Source organism: Ambystoma mexicanum, chromosome 1q, assembly GCF_040938575.1.
Source record: "Ambystoma mexicanum isolate Mex_15411 chromosome 1q, UKY_AmexF1_1, whole genome shotgun sequence".
Taxonomy (NCBI): domain Eukaryota; kingdom Metazoa; phylum Chordata; class Amphibia; order Caudata; family Ambystomatidae; genus Ambystoma; species Ambystoma mexicanum.
In genome coordinates, this window is record NC_090922.1 from 811,610,506 (window position 1) to 811,632,780 (window position 22,275).

Genomic DNA, 22,275 nt, shown 5'->3' on the forward strand with positions numbered 1-22,275 from the left:
AGGAGGCGGCTCACGCTGCTGGAGTCCTGTAGCCCGGACAAAGCTTCACACCACTGGAGGAAACGCTCAGCTCTAGAGTCCACTTGCACTGACCGCGTACATCTGGAGAACGCTTGCACTGTTGGGTTTCTGTATCACTGACAGAACTTGCAAGGGGGCAGCTCAAACTATTAGTCTTGTGGGTTGTGTGTGGGACATGTAATGCAGGAGTTATGCACCATACTTAGTGCTGCGTACCAGTGCTATGCATTGCAGCGAGTACCCAATGTAAACAAACATAGAGGGAAGCTGTAAGAGCTTGTTGAAACCAACTGCTGATAAGTGCATTCGATATAGAAGTGAAATAGTACAGGAGGCTTATTGTGTTACATGATTGTCACTGAATAGATCTGTGTGTGTGTTATACAAGCATAACCTGCACAGTGAACTGTGCATTATATACCTGCTGCACACACGGGCCCTGCAACATTTTACAGACAAGCAATAACATTCACTGTAACTATGATCAAGGAGATATACTGACCGTGTAAAATCCGGAGCCAAAATTGATCAGTTAATAGCAATTTCTCATGAAATGTTTTTACGATCTGCTGTTGTAGATTTACATTCCATTAACAGGTGTTCAGCTCAAATTCATTTGCAAACACAATCTGCAATAGTGAAGGTTTCTAGGCAGCCCTACATATAAGGGGTGTATCGGCCACTTGAACTCCCTAAAAACAGACAAATACTCCAAAAGATAAAAATAAGGAGTACAAATACTCCCAACAAAAAATAGGAAGCAGACGCCAAGCATCTTGCTCCCATGCTTTCACCCACACAGCTCCATGGATATGTATCTATCAGTAATGCGTGTAGTGCCACAGGAAGAAACTACTGGTATAGCTGCCTGATCGGAAGAAGTAAACCTGTCTTATTTTAATGTGCATGAATAACTAGGTGAAAAGAAATAATTATTACCAAAACAAAATCAATTTTCCAGTTAAAATATATATTTTCACACTTACAAAATACTCTCATTGTGAATATGAATTATATGTGTATTCTCGAAAAAATATTTTACTACCAATTTTAAAAAACAGGGAGTTAAATACTCCCAATTCCAAATCTTATCTGGAACACTGGTTCTAGGTATATTCAATCTTGGACCTACCACCTCTAAAGTAGGGGTTAAATTCATCATAGAGCATATCAAAAGCAACCCCGACATAAATGTTTGCAAGTATGAGAGTATTGTTAATTTTTTGTCAAATACATTTAAATAAGGCAGCCCGCTGCCCAATGCAGAAACTTTGATATTATTTTGCCTGACCATTCCCCAGAGTTGTTTCATTTTTCATTGTACATTTACAATTGCTACCTACACCAGGTGACAGGTCAGTTTCTATTAAAATATTTTCGACTGATTGCGTTCATTTAGTAACTATAGAAACATAATGCGTAGTATAAATAGGATACGAATCAGTATAGAAAGAGATTCCAGTGGCATGTCTAATTTTGCCATACAGCTACATTTGTCTCCACTTTAATATGTATTCTGACACAATTGTGAATGGGGGTTGGGGGGGTCTGCCTGTCTGTGTGGTTGTAAGCGTAATATGAGAATGCTACTATATAAGACATTGTCACATGTTGTTGGAGTATAGCTGCATGAACCTTTTTGTGCCTTTAGATGTGTGCAAGTTTTATTTAGTTTTGTTATGTTATGTTATGATGAGCATTATTATTAAAGAGCAATGTGCCATCATCTCTTCCATAAGCAGGAACAACATTCACCTGCCCTGCACCAGGGTGAAAAAAAGACTGCTAGCACCAAAACGGTGGGTGTCAGCTCAGGGTATTGTTGTGGAGGTCCACGTGCTCTGGGCTCTGTAAATCAAGGACATGATATTGCTCTAGAGTGGCACCTAGAACATAATTCGGCAAATCGGTTACCACAGGGCAAGCACAGTTGGCAAGGGGGAAGGACATATTTACGAGTAAATTGGGACTGTGCATTAACCTCATATAATCCCCAATAACGTCATGAGAAATCTGGACCCATGACCAATGAAGGCTCCTTCTCAAGGCTTCAGAGAGGACACATGGAGCTGCACACGTGCATTCTAACTCTACCATTTAGGACTACTCTAATGATGCCAAGGGGCCTTTGGGCCCACTGGGCTCTAGCCACTTTGCCGGTGTTGAAGTTGTGGAAAGCCTCTACTCAGATGGCAACACTCAAGTCTGGACTGTGATCCAAACTGTCCAAGATAAAGACCATATTCTGGACCAGAATGCTCGTGGGAATGTGGATGGCATTCTGCTCCTTGGCATCCTAGAGTAACTGTGGCCCCACTGTATACATTGCTTTGCCCCACTTCAACTGTTGCCCCGCTGTATTATGCTCCTTAGCACTTTATGAATTGTTTCCTCAGGTTGAATTGTTTGAGTTTGATTGTTGCAATGCTGCATTCAGCTGTTTAGCATTATAGATTGTTTGCCCATGGTGTTGTGTGCTTCCTGGACAGCTCTTTAATTATTATATCTCCATCAAATTATGACAGGAGACATCCTGCATGTCTGAATTCTTTTATTCTCATATCATAACTGACTCCTCTCCATTCCATTCCTTCCCAAGCTCTACCCCCAACATTCCACATTCTATTCAGCTATACAACACATGGTATGACTTATATGCCCCAACACTAACACTCTATCCTTCACATCCAAACACGATATGCCAACAACTATGCCATTCACTCATAGCAATTTCAAATACTTCCCTACAGACAAGCCCTCGATACAGAACTCCTAGAAATAGACCTGACCATAGCATTTCGGTGCTGGACTACCCATGTGGGCAGGACAAAGACTGATATGCAAATGGATATTTCCATTCTGTGAAAGGTACAGTGAGCAAAAACCGTGTGCTGCAAACTCTCATCTCAGAACAGGTTATCATGCCATGTTCTTTCTGGAGAGGAGCGCCTGCTACCTTTTTTGAAATATTTGCAAGGAACTTGGGGTTGGTCACCCTGAGTTACCTGGGGGCAACCCGACGTGGACTCCCTGCTCACTGTGCTCAAAGAGGCACAGCTTCACCTCACTGATGAGGCCCAACAAGGCTGATACACGTGTATCATGTTGCTGTTGGTACTCTTGTTCAGAGAGGAATTGCTATAGCATTCCGGTGCTGGACTGCCCATGTGGGCGGAACAAAGACTGATTTGCAAATGGATATTTCCCATCTGTGAAAGGTACAGTGAGCAAAAAGTGTGTGCTGCAAACTCTCATCTCAGAACAGGTTACCATGCCATGTTCTTTCTGGAGAGGAGTGCCGGCTACCTTTTTTGGAAGACCTGACCAGAGTACCTGCATTTCCCCTCTTTCCCATGGACTTCACTCATCACCCTCTCTTTCAGATCCGCCAGAGTGCATGGAGATCATGCAGATGCCAGCAGTGTGCTGTATAAATCCCAGAGAAATGGTTCTTTCCCCTGACAATTGTCACAGAGGCAAGAGGTTGGTTTGCAAGGGTTAAATTGCTCTCAGCAAAGATGTCCCCAAAAGCTATATCCTAGATTACCCTAGGGCATGATGTGAAAATAACATTGGCTCAGGGGTGTTTGGGCATTGAGGTCTTCCATAATGGTTAGGTGTCAATGTGGTTGTGTTGAAACAAGGAGCAGGCGAGCAAATTCCCTTGTTCTTATTCCCTAGAGCTTGAACAGCAATGCCTGATATCCAGGAAAGCTCTGGGTGGGAGGACTTTGTAATTTAGCTCCTCTGGGAGGTGACAGGGCAATATCTAGGATGGAAAATATCAGGGTAGGCCTGTGCTCCTGACATGGACTGTATGACCGGCAGCTTCCAGCACACACAGCACCGTCCCTGACACATGTTTGGGAATTTATGACATGAAGGAGAATGTCACTTAACTTACAAACATACTATTGCTGAGTGGTTTGGGAGACGGGTAGGGAAGAACAGAACAAGACCATGAACCAGTGGGTGACTGCAAGATCTGTGTGGATGGGCTGGAGTGGCATGGCCAAATAGGAGTGCCAAGCCTGGTCCCCGAGGTTGAAAGGAGGTGCTGAATGGGGAGGGTTTTGGAGCCTAGAAGAACGGTGTGCCGAGGAATCACGTGGTATGGGCAGCCTACTGGGAAAACCACATGCCAGGTTTGTAGCTTTGAATCAGAGCTTACAAACACCCCAATTGACATGAGAATGTGAAGGTGGGAAGGCGTGAAGGGGAAGGGGGGATTTACAGGGCGTTTGAAAGTAAACATGCGGGTAGCCCGCCAGAGCACTTTATGGTGCTGGAATGGATGCCCTAATGAGGCATATTGTGGAAAAAGGTGACATATTGAACCTGCCTCCAGTGACTGTTGCGGCTGTTACGATGTCATCCGGAACCCCTTTATCCCTCCATTGCACACACACACACACGCCAGAGACCTGTGTTCAGTTCAGGCTCCACGGTCACTCTGACGCGGCCGGGTAAGTCCCTTTTATTTATAGCCACGCAGCGGAGTTGCATCAATCTGCCGCGTGTGTACGCTCTTAAAGGGACAGCCACCACACTCCTCCTTTTCCATAACAAAAACAGCAAAAGAGGTAAAAAATACATGACACACAACAATACACTGCACCCAAAATAAACACCCCTTTAATGACATGCCACTCCCAGATCCATCAGTTACTTTCCAGTCCATGGGCTTGGCCCACTAGTTCAGGGGTTCAAAACATAATCATTGAGATGGGCAGGCCTCCCCCTCCCAACCCTTTGGGGATACCTCCTGCCTGCCTCCCGGATCGGGCCCTCCTCACCTGTGTTCCCCCCGACCTGGGGAACTCGGCGAGTGGGCCAGGCCACCGCCCTCGTCCGGTACCTCACTGACGTCCCTTCTTTGCATCACCTCTGGCGTGGTTTCTCCCACCTTCTTAAAGAAGTTGCCATTGCGGGTGACAGTGGCAGTTCCGTCCGAAGCAGTCACCATGGAGGCGTGCACCGCCACCACGTCCATTGCACCAGGCTCATATGTTAGCAACAGTTTTCCATGAGGGTGCCGGTTCTTGACCAGCACCTCATCTCCTGGGGCTAGCTGCTGATGTTCTCCTGTTCTGTCCTGAGAATCCTCTCCTGTTCCACGTATGCATTGTCAATGATGGCCAGTTCTCGCTCTATCACTTCCTCAGACACCTCTGGAACATGGCCTCTGCCAGGGCCACTCCTGTGAACATATGCGGGGTGGCCCTGTACTCTCCAAGGAACTGATAGAGAGCTCTCTGCCAACCATGTCCTTGGTCGTGAACGATGCGGAAGACCTTGTTTAGCGTCCTCATGAACCTTTCCGCCAAGGCCAGACAGGAGTGATCTTACAGTGCTGCATATCATAGTCCTCCATCAGTTGGGCAAAACTGTCCCCCTGGAACGGTAGTCCATTGTCAGAACACAAGGTCTGAGGCAGGCCATGGGAAGCAAAGATCTTCTCCAATGCCACAACCACCTTGTCAAATGACACTGACTTAATGAACTCTTGAGCCTCGGGAGGATAGCGCAAGGGCAACGTGCTCACCTTGGAAGCAAGACGACACAGAGCAACACAGGTACGATCCACGGGTGTGCGCTTAGAAACCTCTGGGTATTAAGCGCGTTATAAATAACCTATCATAACATATCATAACTCGACCTCCGGATACCTGGACCATTCGTCTAGGACCACGAGGAAGTGATGGTCCCTGCCTGTGGACCCGAATTCGGTGCAAACAATTTCCCATGGCTTCATCCCTCTAGGCATGGTCTCGATCAGAGGCTCCTTCTGCGCGGGGGCACCACCTGACACCACACACAGGCAGCGACAAACTCCTCAACCCGCCTCTCAAGGTCTGGGAACCACACCTTCTGTCACAGGTGGGCCTTGGTCTTGGCCGTTCCCTGGTGTCCCTGGTGTGCCAACTCGATGACCTAGGGGACCTTGTACTGTGGCATAACTATTTGGTCCCCTTGTAGCAGTAGTCCCGACTCCACAGATGCCAGCTCGTCTTTTACCCGCAAAATCTGTTCCAACGCCGATCTTGCTTCTTGGGTCCTCTGAGCCAGCATATCCACAACCGACTTCCACAAGCCCTGTTGAAGGGCTGTCTTCAGGATATTGAAGCATTCATCGTCGTACGCCGCCTTTTCCAGCTCGTGGATGGGCACGGAGTTGGCAGTCGCCACCTCCACTACCAGCCGCACATGTTCGTCAGCCTCCTCGGCACTGATGTTTCCTTGTCCATCCGACTTGCACCTAGGTTTTCTAGACAAGTAGTAGGCCGCATTATTGCTTCTGGGCCGGTATACCAAAGGCACTCCGTATTCCAGAAGCACCAGCATCCACCTCTAGATGTGGCCCGGGGGCTTGGACGATGAACCAGCCAAGATGGGCAGCAGGGGCTTGTGGTCCGTAACCATGGTCAACGGCCGTCCCAGCACATAGAGGCAAAAATGGCGACATTCCCACAAGTGCCTCTCTCTCAATCTGGGAGTATCGCTGTTCTGTCTCTGATAGTGCTTTGCTGGCATATGCGATTGGCTGGACCTCACCGTTGGCGTCCATCTGGGTAAGTACCGCCCCCAGACCAAACAGACTGGCATCCACCACAATTTTTGATGACAGGGCCGGGTCAAAAAAGGCCATTGTATCCTCTGCTGTCAGGGCCCCCTTCACGTCCTCAAACGCAGCCGGCTCAAGGGGTCCCCACTGCCATGTAGAGTCCTTCTTGGTTAATGCCTGCAATGGTTCTGACCGCGACGCGAGATTCCTTATGAACCAGCCACAATATGTGACCATTCCCAAGAAGCTTCGGACCTCAGATACATTCTCTGGGGGCCGTTCCTCCATGATGTCCTTTACCTTACGAGGATCTGGCGACACACCCCCTTCTTTGAACACAAACCCGAAGAACTTGATGTTCTTCTTGAGGAACTCACACTTGTCCCTATGCAGCGTTAACCCGAGTGCCTGGAGCCGTTCCAAGGTCTTGACCAGTCTGTCCAGTTGCTCCGCCTCCATTCTTGCAAACACCAGGATGTCATCGCTGATGTTCAACAGGCCATCCAGGTCAGCGAGGGTTCTGAAAGACCTCGGCCACAGACGACACCCCCAAAACTCAGGCGCTTGTGCCTGTATAGGCCTCAGTGTGTGGTGAAAGTTGTTATATAGCGAGAGTCAGGGTGCAACACCACCTGATGGTATCCGGCCCAAAGGTAGAGTTTGGAGAAGAGGCGTGCTCCTTGTAGTTCTGTGATGATGTCATCAATGGTGGTGGCGATATGACGTTCACGTAGGGGAATCCACCAAAGCTACTGCATCCTTTTGCATTGCAGCATTCCAATGATGTAATTAACAGCTGCAAACTTTCTGAGCACAAGATGAAGACCTGGAACTCTCTGGGAGCGACAGTCTTGCCCAGGATGCCTGGAGGCTCTTGAGGCCTTTTCCAAGATTTCTGGGGATGCGGCAGTAGTGTGGTGGTGTGTTCCCTCTTGGGTGGAGGATGGGCTCTTCTGGGAGTTATCTGCAGCCTCTTCTAAGCTTCTCTACCTGGCATACATGGGTCTCATCCTGCTAAAAGACTGGCCGTAGGGTGATCTTTTGTCCACCAGAGGCGCAGAGCCAGCTTACCAGCTACTCTCTTAGATGGTATTAAGGGTTCCTTTTGATGGACTCGGTGCAGCATTATGTGTACTACTTATTTGTCTGGGGTCGAGGCGCATCCTCTGAATAGTGGGTCCCAGTCTCTGGGCAGTGGGGTTGAGAAGGCAATCCCTGTACCCTTATTTTATGGCACGATAAGTGCAGACATATTGGTATCAGAATGCAGAGAAAAAAGCAAGACTGGAGTGGATTGGTGGCTCACACGTGACATAAGATAACTTAAGATGTCTGTAATATTTGTAAATCATGGTGCAGAGCACAATTAAAATAATGGTGTGTGCAGCTATGGCTCATGGCAGGAGCAAGTGGTCGATCTTGCAATGTTGTGTCTTTGCCTTCTGGCACCTGTAGCTTTACTGTTCTATCATAAATATGAAGCTACAAGTGGCCGAATGGAAGGAAAGGGGGCTGGGCAAGATGTGCTATTCAGAAGCGTAAAGGAACACTTAAAACGTTTATAGCCACTTTTTAGGGTTGTAGTTCAAGGATTAGGGACCTGCTTATATCACTGTTTGAAACAGGTTAGCAACATGTTGCATTAAACACATGCAACTTACAGTGCTACAAAAAGCGAAACGTTTTAAATTTATTTAGTTGACCATTTCTTTCCAGGTCAGGAGGCTAACTCAGGTTAATGCGCTTGTCTTGGAGCCAAGAGATCGCAGAGCAACACCAGTTCGAATCCCGGTCCCGCTGTTCTCTGATATTAATAATAGATTAATTAATTTCCCAAACAGATGAGTTCATCTTCTCCAGGGTGGATCGAGAATTGGAGTTAAACTCAGATGACCCATCACATTTTTTAAAATGCAAATAACAAAGATGTTGACCTTATCCCACAAACATAGGGTTACTGATGATGGGTTGAAACCCCATGACCCATTTTTTATACAAAGCTGCCTGCTTGGTGGCCCATGAGTGTCCGGAAAGCGGTACATTATTACAGCAAAGAGAACAACAGAAAAAAGAAAAGGTGAATGAGATCCCTGCGGGAATAGTTCATAAGGAACCCGAGTTATGACCACTCTGGGCCCAACACAATGGATGTGACCTTCTTTTCCTAATACCGGGTGCCATAGATAGTTCTAGAAATACTCGGACGGGGTATAAAGTGAAGGGGCCTCATGACGAGTTTGGAGGTAGCTATGCCCTTAATAAGGGCCTGGCTGCCTCCAAACCTGGGTCCGGGTTCCCTGAATGGGGAAATACCGGGCCATTCCGACCTTGGAGGGCCCGGTATTTCCCCATCCAGGGAATCCGGACCATCCCCATTCCCATTCCCATTTCAGCCCCCATAGGGCTCAATGGGAATGGCGAGCATGCTAACAACGGGCCCGTTAATGATTGCCCCGTTGTTAGCATGCTGGGCCGCTCGCAATACCTGCTAAGGACGTCTGGTAAAACCAGGCGTCGAGAGCAGGTCCCGCGAGCGGACCTCGTAATGAGGCGGTATGGGGTTGACGGTGCCGGCAGCTCTACCGGTGCCGTTAACCCCATTCCGCCTAGGTGTTTCTATTATTAAATGTTCCTTAGAAAGACTGGGCAAGGCCTGTTTAAGGGCTCCCTAATATAACCCTCAAAGCCTAGGTGGGCTCCCTTTCCCCCCATCCTATACAGTCCTAGTTCCCAAAAACGCGTAACTCCGACTATCTGCGTCAATCTGAATTTCAAAGGAGAGCCTGGAGGCCTGAGCCTTTTCCATCTGACCCTCTATCCGTATTTCCCAAAAGTTCCTAGTTCTAAAAAGGCTACACTGAAGGTACCCCCAATGCATGTGAAGGTTGCACCAAACCCTTTCTCACTCTCACTTCCTCTCCCCTATCTTCTCCCTGTTCCTCGTCGTGTCTTCTACCCACTCACCTGTTGCTCCCTTCTCCCTCTCACCTCATTCTCTCCTTCTCTCCCCTCTCTGACCTTCCTCGGTCTTCCTTCTCCCTCTTTCGTCTAACTTACCCAGAGGCGTAGCCAGGATTGCCTATCAAGTGGGGCCTGAAGCTAATGTAGTTGGGCCCAGCCCAGTGACATTAACATCTGTAAATGCCCACACGGCGCTGTTGAGTGGGCATTTTCAGATTTTGGGAGGGCCTTGCCCACGCAGGCCCTATACTGTCTACGTCTCTTCATGTGCTCTTCTCCTCTGATCTCTCCCTCTACTTCCTCCCTTCCTTCTCTCTTTCCCTACTACTTCAGGTTATCTCACACACTTTCCCCGCTCTTTTTTCTCCTCCCTCCTTCCTCCTTTTAACTTCCTCCCTCCTACTCACCAACCAGCCCTGATACTGCTACTACCTAATCTCTCCTAGCACCATTGTCTTAGGTCCATCTGGACCGTTCTTCTGCCTGTTTCCGCTGGTCTCCTGCTTCTTCTTCCTGCCTTCTGCTCCCTGCCTAGCTGCTCTCTTGCCTGGCCTGACTTTCCCTTGACCTGCTACGCCTCCACTCTGCACAGCTCTTTGGCCTGTGGCCAGTCCTTGCCATCACTTGCCTACTTCTGCTACCTGCCACCAGCTCTGCGCCTACTCCTACTCCTGCCAACCTCTCAACTCTTGTCTTCATCCTGCTACCGGCCTCCAGTACTGCGCCTACACCTGCCAGCTTCTCCACGTGCATCTTCACACAAAGCATACAAGCTCCCGGTACAATGCTTGTCGCTGTCCCTGCACCACTTTAATCAGGGGAGCTGTCCCGTGGTGTAGGAAGCTTGTCTCCACAGGCCTATCCTGTTTTCTTCCACAGGGGGCACACAGAGATTGGTTCTCTGCGATGCCTGCGACCTCTGTGAATTCTGGACAGCAAAGGGAAATTGGAGTCTGGGCGAAGCTGCGAAGATCATTACTGGAGATCAGGTACTCAGAAATGGCGAGATCAGGTACTTGACAGCTGTGCTTCCCGTTTGGGCTGGGTTCCAGCTGCAAAATGTTCATATTCCCCTTTTCGCCCTGTCCTCTTTGTGTCCATCAGCGTACATCCGACAGTGTAAACTGGCATGGCCCCGCCAATTCAGCCTCCTCTTCCCAGCACAGTGTTCGTGGGTGGTCTTCCTTCCTCTGGGGAGTTAGGATTCACAGCAGTTACCTGGTCGCACCAGTTTTGATGACCCTGGACACATCGTGGGATTTTCTGGGTCTTGTAGTTCTACCCAGTAAATATCCTAGCAGACATGATACAAAAGTATCATCAGTGATGCCAGAATTTTACAACAAAAGGGAATGCCCAGGAGAGTCAGGGACTGAGGCACGACCAACTCCCTCCCCGCAACTTTAGTGTAGGATCGGACCTGCAAATTCCCAGGTAGACTGCCTAATCCATGCTGGGAAGGAGGGATCCTTGCTCCTCCTTGACAGGGTCAGATCCCTGACCCTGTCACACAGAGTAAACACATGGACATTATCATTTTGCTGCTCTAAAGATTCACGAAAATGTCCTGCTGCCAGTGTCAACACTGACAGAAGAAGAAAGGGGTACAAAAGGTGGGGGTCACGTGGACCAAAGAGTACCTTTAATAAGTAAAAGGTAACAGGTCACCCTTAAATCCCCTGGCAGTTGCATCCAGAACTCTTGAGTGGTCAGTGCCTTTGCGTCTGCGACATAACCTAACACAAACCACAAGGCGCACATCTTACTTTTTCAAATTCTAGAAATGGAGGCCACCTAGTCTCCTTTGCAAAGGATTGCTTACAGATGACACAGTACCTTATTATTCCATGACCCCTTCTCAATCCACCTGTCACTTCATGTGTTTCCAGGCAATGAATCCTAAATCTCATAAATGTTTCTCTTTTGGGTTGAAATGACAATTTTATTGCATTTATGACCTTTAGAGAACACTTTAAGATATTCGAAGGCCCTGTTTTTTATTACAAAGGCTAAACATTTTTCAAGGAATTCCCTGATAAATTCCTTTGTAAACTGGCTAATGCAATCCATTCGCAGGGTTTTTAATCTCGAGGCTTCCCCTGGATCATCTTCATTTGAAGGATAGGATATATAGCCGATGAATTGTACGAGGTGTACGTTTAGAAGTGTACGAGGGTGTGAACTAGACGATGATAATGACTGAACGAATGTGTGGAGCGGACGAATATGAGGAACGGACGAATTTGTACAACAGACGATGCTTAATATGCTTTGGAATGAAGGAAACACTTGAAAACATACATCATACCACACCCCACGCTTACTCTCCCTCTTACACCACCACTCATCTAGAACACAGAGATACTATGACACCATTCGGTATAACTGTTCTCATATCCACATCTCCCTCTTACTCCACATCACTCTAAGTAATCATTGCTGGGTTCACACCCCCCAGCCAGGCGTTCTCCTCAGGCCTAACGCAGCCACACTCGTTCTGGGTAAAACCGACCAGAGCAAACACATACTCCTGACCTCTCAACCACCACACGTACAACTAAGAAGCAGCTACCACTCGATTTCCGCACCAGCTGCACACATACCTAGTGCGCACACGCACTTTTGGACTCCCTCTACTCTCTATACTGACCTGAACTTCGGTTCCCAAGGGCGTTCAACCTACCAGCGCCTTCAGACCATACCAATGGTATATAAGGCGCTATATAAATGCAAAATAACAATAACAATAACAATAACAATTGAACCGTCAAGCAGGATTATCTCCATCTGGCATGGGCTTCCCGAAGGTCAGAACCATGGTTGTTGGTGGTGCCACCAGAGAAAGAAGTGGTGGACTGTTTCTCTACTGTCGCTAGGAAAATCTAATACCTCCAGAGAGACGGCGAGGTATTTGTTCTCTCTTGAAGACCCAGAGCCTCTGTTTAAACTGGCACAGAGAGAAAAAAATGGGGGAAACCCAAAAACAGGGTAGGATCTTGGGCCAAAATGGCAATATATATCAAACTGGCCCTGCAGGTTAGATCCAGTCTTGGTGATGACCAGGAGTTTTTCCTAGCCTCGGAATATAGGCAAAGAAGGTCCCCTGATGGAACCGCGGGACATGTGTTGCTTGGTTGTACTTTGTCACTTTAAGCTTGCCATCATCTGAAATATTGTGGGCCTCATCTTATCAGGTTCTGGTATTATTAAAAGCATGCTGGTTACGTGAGGAACCGAACCACTGTCAGACAATGTTTGGATTCTGGTTTTTGAGCCATGTTTACTTATCTTGCACACATGATTAGGGACATAGAGAGAATTGCGGTTGAACCAGGAGTCAGAGCAAATGTGAATACCTTGTATATGCCCTACTGTGGTGTTTTCTAAATGTTATGTGGTGTTATATTTCTGTGTAAATTCCTGTAGGGATTTGTTAACAGTGATATTTTACTTCTGCATGTACGTTTTGTGGATTTATACAAAATATCGGAAATACACTTGATACTGACTGACAACTGAGCTTTCCGTATTGAGCTGTAGACGTTCCAAGCAAGCAGGGCAGACCTTTCCGTACCCAGTGGATGATTGGCTGCCAGGATCATTGATCTCTTCCAAACGTAGCGCTCGATTTACATAACGAGATGCAAAGTCAGTACTAAGAGGGGAAGGGTACCTTAACAGCCAGAAAAAGCCAGGAATGTAAGTTAGAGAGGATGGGCCTCATTACAGCCATGGCGCTCCCGTAATGAAGGGGGCCAGTACGGGACCGGCACCCTTCATTACAGGGCGCCCTATTACGAGGTTCCCTTGCAGGACCCGGTAAGGACGCCTGGTAAAACCAGGCGTCCTTAGCGGGTCCCACAAGTGGACCAGGGAGCTATTAACGGGCTCGTTATTAATAGGCCCGTTATTAGTTCCCTCCCCATTCACATTGAGCCCTATGGGGGCTCAAATGGGAATGGGGATGGGTTTTTCCAATGAGGATTTACTGGGTCCTCCAAGGTTGTAAGTTCTAATTGGAGGAACCCGGTACTGGAACCCGGTATGGAGGCAGCCATGACCTTATTAAGGGCATGGCTACCTCCATACTCGTAATGAGGCCCGATGTGTACCAGTAAAGGGAGGGACTGTTAGAAGCACCAACTTATAACAGTTTTACAAAAAGATACACTCCTATTCAGTTGCTGTTTGTTCGACACTTGTGCAATCTAATTAGACGCATTCATGTATCATGCTGGTTTTTGGTTTTGTTTTGGAGAAAATGGTGGTGCAAAGGGCCACTGTATGACCAAAACAAATGCTACTGATAGGCTACCCATTGGCGCCAGTCTTGGCAGCAAGAGGAGGAGTCAGGCGGCTGCTGCTCTCTGATGATGGGGAGACTGGAGCTGGGACCGCCACCCTGTTGGTGCGGTGTGCCCCTTTCTGCCCCGCATGGGAATGATCTACTCTGCCACTGTCACGGTAATCATATCCTCCTCTGGCACTGGGGAGTGAGTGCTCTGCTCCACTTTCTTCTGTCAGGCTCGCCGCGGATGCAGCCATGTTGAGCGAAGCACCTTTGTCAGCTGGAGCGGCGCGGTGCTGGCCCTTGTGGATAAGCGGAGGGAGAGCAGCGGGGTCTGCCTCAGTGGGTGCTGAATTCGGGCCGACTCACTGGGCTTACTGAGCTGGGACTGCCTTTTTCGCAGTTCAGGATGAAGAAGATTTCATGTTAGTGTTTTGTCTGGAGTACTCGGGAGTCTGGCATTGACTCTAAGAGTGGGACACGTGATTGCGTACGTCACGACATGTTCGGAGAGGATCTCCTTTGTACTTTGCTGTTGAACTTGACATTGCTCCCCTGCTGTCCTGTTACTTTCACTGGATCACCATCTGCGGGGTGTTCCGCACCACACCAGTTTTTATTCTGGTTTAGTGTAGTTCAGGAATGACTTTCTGTTCTCTGCAAATTCATTGCATTGTATTTTTATATTGAAAGTGATAAAGATCATTACATGCTCTCCTATTCTTGGGGTTTTGACTCATTCTTTCACTAGATTTTATTTTGTGTTTATGTAACGTTGTCACAATATTGCCACTATGTTATCGAGTTTATTAATTATTGTAGGTTTTTTTTTTTTTTTAAAGCACAAAAAAACACAGGACCTTGCAGATGTACCTATGCTAAGCTAACTCCATATTTTTGTCTGCTAGCTTTCAAAACCACATTGGGCTGTTTGATGATTCCAGGGATCTCGTCACTACTCCCCAGAGCGGGACCCTTCCCTATGAGGCTACAGAGGTGAGGCCCCCTAGGGATGATAAAATGCAGGAGAACCTCATAGGGAGCGACTCCCCTCATGGGGCTAAGGGCTCCCATGCCGTGAATAATCACCCTAAAGTCTTTCCTTTACAACTGACAACTCTGGTTAATCCACCTAATAACAATCCTTAGAGAACTAATGTATGCTGTGGTAAAGTTTCTCTTATATCACCTGCCAGATCTAACATAACTTTGACGAAGAAGATGCAGGGAAACATGAAGACTAACCCTAGGATAAATTACCAGGGCACCGCGATGAGGTGGCTTCACGGAAGCTTGAAGCGGACCTCGAAACAACTGGAAAGAGACTTTGACGTTACACAGCGGTGGACCCCGTTGTATAAAGTAGAGACTGAAGAAGGTCTCAGAGACTCAGGTAACAGGAAGCTGGTCTGCAGTCGCAGCGAGGGCGGCTGCGTCCTGAGATACCAGCCTGGGAGATTCAAATTCAAAGAAGAGGACTTACCGAGAGGCAGTCAGCCTCTGAGAGGGAGAACCTTGAGCAGCAGGCAGAGAGGCCCTTTGGGAGTCGGGCGGACCCGACTGCAACATCCTCTGTAAGGAAGCCGGTGGTTGCACGACCTCTAGAAGGTGGACCGAGCGGTCCAGAAACTGTGCCCAGACCCTTGCAAGCAGAACGATGCTGCAGAGCCGCACGGAGATGGGAACCAAGGAAGAAAGACACGCTTGAGACGCATGTGAGCAGGAATCTGACCTGAGACCCCAGGAAGAATCGGAGATGCACTTTAACCACAGCCAGGGAATGTCCAAATCAGATAAAGAGTCAAGTGTTACTCTGGAGTGATCTCCCTCGTCACAGTGATACACAGAGAGCCAAGAGTCAAGTATTACTCCGGAGTGATCTCGCTCATCACAGTGATACCCAGAGCACCAAGAATCAAGTGTCACCTGGGAGTAATATTCCTCGTCACAGTGATACACAAAAGACCAAGAGTCCAATACTTCTTGAAAATAGACTCCGGCATATTAGTAATGATATTCAAGAAGAGAAAAAGCAATAGACTCATGGGGTTAGCCTCCCCAAACATGAAGCCTACTTTCAAAGTAAAGAGTACCTCAAGAATGTACCAGTGGTGACGGACGCCAAGAGTGAACTCCCCTGTCAAAGTAGGAACCCCAACTTGCATGAAAGAGATCAAAAGGAACAAGAGCTGTCTAGGAGCAATCTCCCCTGTAGTGAAGATACAAGTAGCCCTAGGAGGGTGTCAACAGTAAGAAGAACAATCGAGAATAGATTAACTCAGTTGTTTATTAATCCTTGGATGGAAGTGAAAGGACTTCTAAAACGGGTTCAAGAGAATATGAACAAACAGTCTTGAGAAATCTCCCAAGAAGACCAGGAGAAGGGAGTAACTATGCTGGTCCATGTGTTTTTGGTAAAACAGACCCTTTCACAGGAGACTGCTGTTACATCAGCCAAGAATGGATGATTTCACCAGGAGAAGGGAGTCAATCTCCAAGTGCTTTTGTTAAAAGGAACATGGAACATTGGGTGGTTTAGTTCTTAGTGATAGTGATAGAGTAGTTGGCTTTGACGGAGGATGATACTTTTTGGTATTGATGGACATCCCGATGAGCACCCGAAGCAGGGAAAACCCCTCTAGAGATAGGGAAAGAAAGGTTTACTTTCTTTGAGTTATTAATAAAAGTCTCTAGCCAAAATGACAACTCCTTGTCAGTCTCCTTACTCCATCACGCCACCGCTGCCTGGTGAAGAGACACCTCTTGTCTTGAAAGCTATCAGATACAAATATGGGTTTTTCCTAATAAATGAATCATCCCTGCAATATCGCCTGTTGTTTTTTGCTGTTTAAAAAAACAAAATGAAAACAACAACCTGCACTGCTCGTTTGGCTAACATGGTATTCCTACTTCTCTTGTAATTATTTTAAAGCACTATGGAGAAAAACCCCATAGACGCACACAATACATAATGAAATAAAATAAAGTATTTAAGACATAGAAGGAAAGGGGTGTTGGTTGGCAGAATGTTACTATACCATTATTATTATTATTATTATTAGGGTATTTATTGAGCACAGACCTTGCTTTGCTTCAGGCAGCAACAGGAATATTTGGTTGGCATGGCAACTGGCAACCCTCGTGCCACAAATGGACTGCAGCACAATTTATTGTATTGTTGATAATGACACGAGAATTGGGGGTTTACAATGGAGTAACCCAGCAATATATGTTATTATAGGGATGCTCTGCTGAGAACAGTGTCGCCACGGGATTTGTACAGATATCAATATGTGGTGCTGAGAGGACTTTCACCAACACAGTACACAAGATACGCTTTGGGAGTCCCAAATAAGTAACTTAGGCAAAAGGCCAAAAAAAGAGACATACCTTGAGACGCCAATTGATCGCCAATATGTACTCATGTGGGTTTCCCGTATCCCTTTAGGATGGGACACCAGTACCCGCACTAACACCGCGAACGTACTCTATGGAAGTGGGATATTATCCGGATTCTGTAAGTTTGGACCGAATACCTTACTGCTAAGAAAGTGATTCACTCTGAATTAGTCTGAATTAGTAAATAGCCTTCTTTTGTTAAAAAATACAGATGGTTGAATACCTAAGAACTTATTCAAATTAGAACGTTGCATTTGTTTGTTTCTTCCTTCTGTGCAGGATCTGGTACAGTGTACCGCGATCACGTGACACAATCTGTTGGAGAGTACATTGCATCACCATTGGAATTTGCACCCTGTGTGAACCAGACTAGGTCATAATTTACCTCCTTGCTCACATTAATTGTGTTTTAATTTGAGAGGACACGGATGCCGAAAATCAAAATCTTAATTAGTTCATCATTATATTTGTAGATCACAAAGGCCAATTCCACCTATCATTGAGGAAACAACACTTTTTCGTTGTCCTCCGTCCTGAGGAAGGTCGGCTGAACAATTGGGGAAGATGTTCTGCACCCACTAATATACGACCGAACCACGTGTCGACAAACTGTCACCCTCTATATACAGATAGAGGGATAAATCTGTAAAATACTAGAGTTGAAATCTATGAAATGTGTTTTGCATTTTGGGGATGGGTAGAATAGACACCCATATGAAAGTACAAATGTTGGTATGAATATGGTATGGATGAGTTAAGATTGGAATTTGAATGGAAGAGAACTATACACTGGTTTTGTGATCTCTTTGATGATCATTTAGAATTGTCTAATGAAATGAAGTCAACATTTTTTGTATTGGTAAAAAACCTTTGACTATACATACATGGCATCCTGTTATTATTTTTGTATTGGTCAATTTTTCGTTATTTCCATATAATCTTACCTGGAGGACCATAGATTTATACCAGGCACCCTCTAAGTTTATTTATACCAAAGTAACATTTATGACAGGAAATACAAATCTGCGGTGTCATATTATAACTTTAAATAGGCATAACCAAGAACAAAACACATGAATATATGGCATGTATTACAAATGCTACAAATGCTGACTATCCTTATACTACACTAGTAAACCTGCCTGCTTACCATCCTACCCCATACGTTTTTGCCTAACTAGCCACCCACTCTATGTCTGCCTACCCCCACCCCCATGACTGCTTATGCATCGACATACCCCATGCCGGCCTACCTGCTCACTCTACCCATGAATGCCTATCCACCCACCCTACCCAATGCCTAAATTCCACATCTGCCTACCCACCCTCTGTAATCCACACTTGCCAAACCTCCAAAACTCCACCACGTCCTACCTATCTACCCATTCCCCATAACCCACGCCTGCTGTCAAATCCTTGTTAGAGTTGATCTTTTCTCCTTTCCTCCCATTCCCCTGACTGAGGTTTTTCCGCCTCTACGTATATTATTGACTGACCATTTTATATTACCTTTTTCTATCTTACTATATACCCCACCTGTGAAGGCTACTCTTTCGCGCCCACCACATCGCAGATGGTATTATTTAAACATATCTGGTGAGATCAATGCAGCCTGCGTCTCTGGCACTACGGATCTATCACAACTTGCACGCGTTTTTGCTAACACGGCCGACAGCCTTGCTCCTTTGCAACCATCTAACCCTGGCCTCTGCCCTTCTGAGCCTTGGTTCTCTCCTTACCTAGCTGAGTTGCGGCTTCGCAGTCGGCAGGCTGAAGGGAAGTGGTGAGCAAATGATTGCCTTCTTGCAAGAGCTCTCTTCTGCAAAGCCACTCGGACATATCATGAAGCTATACTTGAGGCTCAACGTCTATATTCCATATTGAATCAGCCTTGAATCAACCGAAAGAGCTGTTCAGAAATGTGCAGTCACTCTCTTCTGAGATTACATCTCCTAGCTCTGTTCCCCGTCACAGACGCTATGTGACTCCCTTTCAGGTTTTTTTAGCGACAAGAGCAATCTCATTCGACAAAACATTTCTGCTGTTTAGTCCAACGTCACACCTGCATCATTGCATTTGTTGAATATTAGTCAGGCTCACTCCTAGTCTTCCTTTCCCTCTTTCGACTTGAATGAGGTTATAACAGCTACAAATACATTCAAATCTTCTTGCACACTCGACCCCATCTCTCTTCCTATTTTGAAATCTATTTTGCTCGAGATTGCGCCAGCGGTTACTTCCACTGTGAACCATTCGGTATCCACTGGTTTCACTGCTTCTTCTTTGAAACATGCTTTGGTGATCCCCCTTTTGAAAAAAAGTCCTCTCTTGATCCCTTCCTCGCTGCCAACTATCATCCTAATACTCCTCTTCCTTATCTGGTGAAAATATTAGGATCTTTGCTTACTCTCTTGCGAAGTTCTTTTCTTGACGAATCTTTTTTCGTTGACTCCTTCCAATCTGGGTTTCGTATTGGTGCAATGATCAAGCTCGACCTTTCAGTGGCATTCGATACCAACGATCATTCCTTCTTGCTGAGCAGGCTAACCGAGGCTGGTATTTCTGACCCAGCTCTGTCTTGGTTCTGTTCTTGCTGATCGTTCTCAGTCTCTTTCTCTGTTTCGTTTTCAGTCTACCCCAACCACTGCCACATGTGGGGTCTCTCAGGGCTCGGCTCTCTCCCCTATTCTGTTTAATGTCTATGTTCAGCCTCTAGCCAAGCTCATCCAGTCCTTTCACATCTACGTGGATGATACTCAGATTGTGGTACATTTAAATCTTTTCCATTCTGATGTTGCGGACGGTTTCAGAACGTGTCTGTAGTCAGTTGGTAGCTGGATGAGCAATACCTGACTTAAGCGTAACAGCGACAAATCTGAGGTCCTGTTGATTGGCCCCACATCAGTAGCCTCTTCCTGACCACTGGTCTTCTGGCCTCCCTCTTTAGGTCCCTCCCCTAAAACTGTCCCTGTGGTAAAGGATCTAGTGCCTAAGATCTCTGCCTCATTGTCCATGGAAGTGCAAGTGAGTGGTGTCTGTCAAGAGGGTCATTTCAAACTTAGGGTCATGCGGAAAGTGCTCCTCTTCTTTCCCCCCATCTTCATGCTCCGGTCGTGGCTTCTTCCATTTTTGGTATTATGGACCATTGTAATGCCCTCTACCTGGCCCAACCCCCCTACTTCCTTAATCATTTGCAGGTTCTGCATAAATGCAGCAGTGAGAGCAGTCTCTGGTCTTGCCTGTCACAAATCTATCTCCCCTACCCTACGCAACCTCCAACGGCTCCCGGTTTTGCGACGTATTGAATTCAAATCATTGTGCATGGTCCATCATGCTTTCTACAGAACAGGTGTTGAATATCTTCAGGAAAAATTAGGTCCTTACATTCCTTCTCGATCTCTCTGCTTTTCCAATGCTCTTCTTATTCCGGTTCCCCGGTTCTATGGCGCAAGAACGGGTGGCTATGCTTCTCTGTGGCAGCAGCCATGCTCTGGAATAAGCTTGAACGGGTGGCTATGCTTCTCTGTGGCAGCAGCCATGCTCTGGAATAAGCTTAAACGGGTGGCTATGCTTCTCTGTGGCAGCAGCCATGCTCTGGAATAAGCTTGTTTGCTCCCTACGCACCATTGATAACCATTTTCTCTTCAGTTGTCATTTGAATTTTGTTTTATTTAAGCCGGTTACTGCCTGCCACCTGTCTATTGCTAGTTTTCTCCTCTTAGTGCCATGTTGCCTTTTTGGGTGTAAGCTGTGCTTTATAAATGCAGTTAACATAACATAACATCCTGCCCCACGATTGCCTACTCATGCACTGAACCCGACACCTGCCTATCGACACCACTCGACCCCACTCCATTTTGCCTTCCAACACGACCCCACACCTGTTTGCCTATCCACCCCATTCCTGCCCACCCCCTACCCAGCCCACCACGCAGCTGCTTGCCTGCAAACCCCTCTGCCCCACACCCACCTCCCCAAATCCTCTGCCTGTGCTCTGTGCACCCACCCTACCCCACACCTGCCTAGCCTCACAACCACCCTATCCCTTGCCTGTCTGCCCCCCTCCCATCCCAACCCTTGTCTGCCTGCCTATACACCAATGGGTCCCCACATCTGCCTACCGCAATATTCACCCTGCCCACAACCTCATAAACCTACCTTATTCACCCTCGCCTACACACCCAATCATGTTTGCCCACCCCACCGTACCCCATGCCTGCTTGTCCGCTTACCCAATTGTATTCTTTCGTTAAAATGCTACATGCAACAAACTGCAAACATCAAAACTATTGGCTTTGCCAATGCTTGCACTTTTTTAACCGCCAGAGAGCACACGCCGGCCTCTTTCCCACCGCACCAAACACAGACCACACACATGCAGAAAAGGAGCAGGAGGCGGTTGGTGGGGGATGCCAACTCTGAATACAAAGTAAAAGGTGGCGGGTCACGCTGAACACTTTATCTAGCTCCAAAGATGTCCCCTGCAGGGTCCTTATCACAGATTATGGACTGCTAATTGGCAGGTCAGAAGATTCATTTAAATGACTGCACGACAGGTGATTTCAAGTCGGTTTCCTTGTTACTCTGGGACAGCAATGGAGAAAACAGCCCCCCCTTGCCCCATACCCACATATGACAGAGGTGAAGCGCTGTACTTACCTGTGAGCTACAGGATCGGTGCCCTTCTGGCGCAGCCGGGCTCCCACAGCTCTTATATCACTTCTGCCCTCTGAAATGTCATGTCAAACTAGCTCTCCAATGGGGACGCTGGGCGGGCCTCGCTGCGCCCTCGGGTGTCTCTGCTTTGTTCCGGTTGCAGCAAGGAGGGCTGTGTGTACAGATGGCTTCACCTCCCCAGGCAGCGAGAGGCCCATTGCCTACTCCACTCGAAGGTTCTCGCTGACACTGCCTTCTAACTACCCAGCGACAGGCAAAGCGTTGGATGTACCCCAGTATATTCGTGTTGTGATTGTTCCGGCGCGCTTCTGTGGCCCGCACACCTCAGCTGTGTCGCCTCCACAGTGTCCGAGTGAAGCGCAGG

General features: G+C 47.2%; 1 protein-coding gene across 1 annotated transcript in view; it reads right to left on the reverse strand.

Moving 5' to 3' along the window:
• Window positions 1-21,948, reverse strand: part of LOC138536935 (protein AHNAK2-like) — a 209,945-nt gene extending 187,997 nt beyond the window's left edge. The window contains exon 1 of the mRNA XM_069641414.1: window positions 21,894-21,948. The gene's annotated coding sequence lies outside the window, so the exon portion shown is untranslated. The remainder of the gene's footprint in view (window positions 1-21,893) is intronic.
• Between the last annotated feature and the right edge of the window lie 327 nt (window positions 21,949-22,275).